At 40.4% G+C, this 5,700-nt stretch overlaps 1 long non-coding RNA gene across 1 annotated transcript; it reads left to right on the top strand.

The window, feature by feature from the left end:
- The first annotated feature begins 2,243 nt into the window (after positions 1-2,243).
- LOC308334924 lies at positions 2,244-4,686 on the top strand. The gene is made up of 3 exons (XR_013965937.1): positions 2,244-2,330; positions 4,054-4,113; positions 4,560-4,686. It is a non-coding gene; the product is annotated as an uncharacterized lncRNA (long non-coding RNA).
- The last annotated feature ends 1,014 nt before the right edge of the window (positions 4,687-5,700 follow it).

Below are 5,700 nucleotides of genomic sequence, written 5' to 3'. Positions count from 1 at the left end.
AATACTCAAAAAGGCCACAAGGTGGTGATCTATGACTGTGTATCACATGAAGAGAAAACAGCCTGAGTGCTTAGTTGAATGGAACCAGCAGCACATTTTCATTTTGGTTTTAGTCATTAGTCACATTTTACCTGGAATGTTTTATTGTCTAGTTTTAGTTGACTAAATGTCATAAGAACTATGATCGACTAAATCTACAGTTGATTTAGTCAACTAAAATGTATTTTGGCGTGCCTTGACGCCGTCGTAATGACTGCTGATGCGTTGTGAGCTTGTAGATCTGCTATTTTCAGCATGCAACCAAGTCTAAAATGACTTACACTGGATCCCTTGTCCACTAGTCCCTTCCTTTCATTTTAGTCTAGTTTTCATCTGTTGACGCAATTGTCAAACATTTAGTCTTAGTTTTAGTCATCATAGCTTAGCTTTAATTTAGTTTCCATTTGGCTTTCCTCAGTGAAAAAAGGTAGTCGAGAAACATTTTTCGTCTTAGTTTTAGTCGCCGAAAACAACACTGAATGGAACACGTGCATCCTCCACACCTGCAAAATGTTTTACGCTAAATTAACCCATTCTAGACGGGAACCCCTTTTGGTGTTTTAACGAAGCATTATGTTATACTTCAGCTATTGAAAAATAGCAGATCTACAAGCTCATAGCGCGCCACTCGGTGACGCGCTATGAGCTTTGTAGATCTGCTATTTTTGAAAAATCAAAGAACGACTGACATAGAAACATAGCTTTTTCAGAAAACTGTCAGGATGTAGAACATTTATAGAATCTGATCTCAGGTCAGAATGAAAACTGTCAGGATGTAGAAGAACATTTATAGAACCTGTTCTCAGGTCAGAATGAAAACTGTCAGGATGTAGAAGAACATTTATAGAATCTGTTCTCAGCCCTAAATTAACTGGTTGACATTTCACTTCCTTCCATCTTTCTGTTGTGGTTTGTCAAAGTATCGTTCAAAAGAATGTTATCTACGATGGACATTGTATTGTCTTTTATCGAATGGCATCTCTTCCAGAAATAATTTCCAATGCTCTCTTCTCGTCTCATGCCTCTGTTGTGACCTTTGACCTGCTCAGATAATTATGTGACCAGATTTGAAAAAACAGCATTTAATTTATGTTTTAATCCAAAATGAGTTAATAGCACAGGCAGACTCTTCACATACCATATCAGAGGTGGGCAACTTTGACGATGGAGAAGGCCACTATAGTTCCACACTCACTCCAGAGGGCCACTATAGTTCCAAACTCACTCCAGAGGGCCACTATAGTTCCACACTCACTCCAGAGGGCCACTATAGTTCCACACTCACTCCAGAGGGCCACTATAGTTCCACACTCACTCCAGAGGGCCACATTGCATATTACTTTCATAGCAAAAATAGCAGATCTACAACCTTGTAGATCAGCTATTTTATTTGTGCTATATTTGAATTTAAATCCTGAATATTTCTTTGGCGATTTTTTTAAATTGCAATCCTGAAAAGTTACATTTTAATTTAATTTCAAATGCCTTCAATTATAGTTATGTTAACTTTAAGAACTAAATACACATACATCGGACATAAAAAAGGTCAATAACAATTTTATGCTATTCATTAAGCTACTAATTTAGACTGAAGTAATTAAACTCCGATATTAACCTGAGGGCCACACATGTGTTTAATGCGTTTAATTAGCCGTTTTAAAATAATTAAAAAGAAACGGCAGATTTTTCCGGGACCTGATGACGAGGCCGTCGCGTTATGACGACGAAACCTGGAAATCAAGTCATCATCTGGGCTGCTGCTAGGGCTTTGCTCTTTGTCTGTGACCCGGATCAAGGAAGTGGCTTTTTTTTATCGGCTCAATATAACCGATGCGGGCAGTGTTTAGTGTTTACTAGCGGTTTTTCACATATCTAAAGCGCAAATTCTTTCAGCGTTATGCTGCAAAGGTAATGAAACAATCTCGCCAGCGTAGAATATTTGATTAACCCATTTTGGGCGGGAACCCATTTTGGTGTCAGGATGTAGAAGAAGACATTTTTAGAATCTGATCTCAGGTCAGAACGGGTTAAAATGTGGGTAAAGTGTTTTATGGAGTCAAACTGTGAAGATGAATATCCTTAAATAAAGGTCATTATTGAACCCTGTCTTTTCCTCCTCAGGTGAGGTGAATATCCTTAAATAAAGGTATATAATAAGGTACCAGTATTGAACACACAGGATGTGACTTTGTTTGATACTCAACAGAACATCATGGCTGGGAGGGCAAAACGCCTGTTCTGGACCGAAGAGATGGAGCGCGTATTTGAGGAGGCCATGGATATGACCCATGGTAAGTGTTATAGGCCTGCTGTGTGTCATCTCTATTCTGTGTTTATTTGTGTGCCACTGGCCATGTGCTTAACCACTTAAAAACCACTTAAAAGCCCCATTTTATCAGCATCATCAGCTATTTGAAACTAGCCGATCTACAAGCTTATACAATTTGGCACATTGTAAGCTTGTTGTAGGCTTGTAGTTCCAACATTTTGAAGGATTTTGATCAAATCCAATTGTTCTGCAAAATAATCACACCCGTGTGAAGTGAGGGGCGCTCTTATCAGACCTGCCTCAAAAAAGTAATAAATCATTCACTCATCATTCCTCGTAGTATATCATAAGATTTTCTTGCTCCTCATCTGTGAAAGCCGCAGCTCTCCCTGCATATTTGCTCGCCTCGCTCATGATTGGTCTCGCTCAAGAAATCTATGATCGGCATCATGGCTTTTCAAGGAATGCGTGCACGCGCTTGTAAGCGAGGCTTGCTGAGCCCGGCTCGCCAAATCCGCCAATTCTGAGCCTCGCTTGGCTTTAGTGGAACGGAATAAACCAGGCTGTAAAGACCAGTATTTAAAAAGCCTCGCTTTGGCCTATATCCTGGATTAGTTAATCCAAGATTTGTGAAATAGGCCCCAGGTGAATAATAAACTTAATAATAATAATAACAAGAAAAGTTCCCTACTTTCAAAGACCTTACCTGCAGTGGCCATTTGATTGGTGATCTGCACTGATATTTGCCAATTACCCACTTTACACACACGCAAGCACGCACGCACACACACGCGTGTGCCCAGCTGCACACACACTCACACACACACACACACACACACACACACGCAAGCTTCTTTGACATGGGGGTGATTTGCTTGATTAAAACCACTACAGAAAATGAATCCACTCCACCAAAGAAATGCAAATACACAATGCAATATCCAGTCATGTAGGGCAGAAGGAACACACACACACCTACGAACACACACTACCATTCTACAATCTGCACTGATGAATATTTCATCTTATGAGGAACATGAAATGTTTTCGGACTATATGAATGTTCAAGGCAAACTTGGCCAGTGAAATGCCTTATATCCAGATCCCCCCCAAAGAATACTAGACTGGCCAATTTTCATTCAGTACACAGCAGATCACATCTGCGCTCTGTTAATGTGTGCTAAAGGGGCCTGCATCCTCCTTAATCAGTTCACTTAACCCATTTTGGACTGAGGTCGATTAAGAAAAAGGCTTCTAAATCCTAACATTTTTCTGAAAAACCCATGTTTCTCTGTCAGTGGTGCTCAACCTTTTTCATGTCAAGGACCCCCAGAATTATCTCTATTGGGCCACGGACCCCCATCTCAAAAGATGTAGTTCCAGGGACCCCCAGAAGAAAATATTTTAGTTAAAAATGTTTGCTTGGAAATATATATTCAAAGATTTGCACCACATTTTAGCTCGTAGCGCGCCACTCTGTCTCGGTGGAGCGCTATGAGCTTGTAGATCTGCTATTTTTCAATAGCTAAAGCATAACATAATGCTAACACCAAAAGGGGTTCCCGCCCAGAATGGATTAAGTGACAACAACAGACAGTGTAATGCTTTGTTGGCTGTAAGGTTGATGTGTGGCTTGAGATGCTTCTATAGTAGGGCTTATCTCCCTTCAAGTGTTTTCAACCCTGATGTGTAATCCACTTTGTACTCTTTGGTTTAATTGTTTTTTTCCTTTTCTGGTAATGAAGATAACAAATCACTTGCAGGTCGTTCGCACGAAGGCGCGAAGACTTCAGGCCGCAGTTGAGGTACGTTTGGCTTTGCCCAGTTTGCAGGGGGGGTGGTCCTTTAACCTGAATATTGTCACTGTCAGACATGAACCTTGTCTAAAAGTATTACTTTTAAGACATAAAAGAATGTGTGTTCCAATGGATCCAGTCTAGCTACTGTATTATCACGGTATTTCACACACATTATAAATAACAATTTGCTCCGCCACGTAATAACGCGCGCTCATGTGTGCGTCCTCACAAACGGTAAAATAGCCGATAGGGCTGTCAGTTCACGTTTTTAACTCAAATCTTTGCTTCTGGGGGTCCCTGGAACATCGTTTTAGATGGGGGGGGGGGGGGGGGACAACAACATGTATAGTTTCAGATGGGGGGTACCTGGAACAACATGTATAGTTTCAGATGGGGGGTACCTGGAACAACATAGCCCAGATAACCCTAACCCCAGATGACCCTAACCCTAGATAACCCTACATGAGATGGTGGACACAGCGGACGCCACGCTGGACGAGGCAGAGGCAGAGGTGGAAGAGATGGCCGAGGAGCGAGCTGAGAGCCTCCAGGCAGAGGTGGAAGGCCTGAAGGAGAAGGTGATTTTCTTTGTTTTAAGGGTGACTGTCAGTCTGTGGTAGAATTGCAATATTACATTCGAGGGTGTGGGTTAACGTGATTATACTTTTACTTTTTTTTTTTTAACTCTTTATTTTAGGATTTTTTAATATGCAAGACAAACAAAAAAGACAAACAATACAAGACATACAATAGGACAGAAACATCAACAGTAAATAAAAATAAAAATAAACTGGGTAAAAACAAAATACAAAAAAAAACAAGAGGTCATGGGATGTACAACAGCAGCAATATATTACAATGTACAGCAGCAGCAATATAATACATATTATAGATTTTTGGGTTCCTTACATTAAATGACAACCGGAAAGACACCACCCATATTCACTCCACATCCACCCCCAGCTAAGTACTCTGTCCATTTCTCCCATCTTCTTTCACCCAGCTCTTTTTGCAGTCTTAACGAATAGGTCATCTGTTCTAGGTGATGCAGTTGTTTCACAATGTTGATAAAAAGGTCGGCAGTAGGACAGTTCTTTTGTAACCAGTTTCTTGTAATAGATTTTTTACTTGCTACAAGTAGAATCTTAAGTACCGGTAAGTAGGAGTCATCCCGGTTTAGCCCATCTGGGAGTTATCCTAGGTACAAAGATGTGAATGAATCATCTATTCTAAAACCCATAATGTTTGAGATAAGTGTGGTCACTTCCTTCCAAAATGGCTGAATTACAGGACAAGACCAAAAGACATGTGCATGATCAACCACTGTATCTCCACATTCTCTCCAACAGTCCATATGGTTGCCAGTCTGTTTGGACTTCTGTTTTGGAGTAATAAAGAAGCGAATCTGGTTTTTCCAACAAAAGTCTCGCCAAGTCAAGGAATTAGTGGTCGTTGATTGCTTTTCTTATATATTCATCCATACTTATTCACTTATATCAATTCCCAACTCTTTTTCCCATCGCTCTTTCACATATATCGTAGAGTCCTTTTTCAACGACATAAGTCCATTATATAGTTTACTCACAAGACCCC

The sequence above is a fragment of the Protomyctophum bolini genome (genome assembly GCF_963924005.1).
Source record: "Protomyctophum bolini genome assembly, chromosome: 20".
NCBI lineage: Eukaryota > Metazoa > Chordata > Actinopteri > Myctophiformes > Myctophidae > Protomyctophum > Protomyctophum bolini.
The sequence above is the reverse complement of the archived record's forward strand: the minus strand, read 5'-3'. Positions and strand labels throughout refer to the sequence as shown.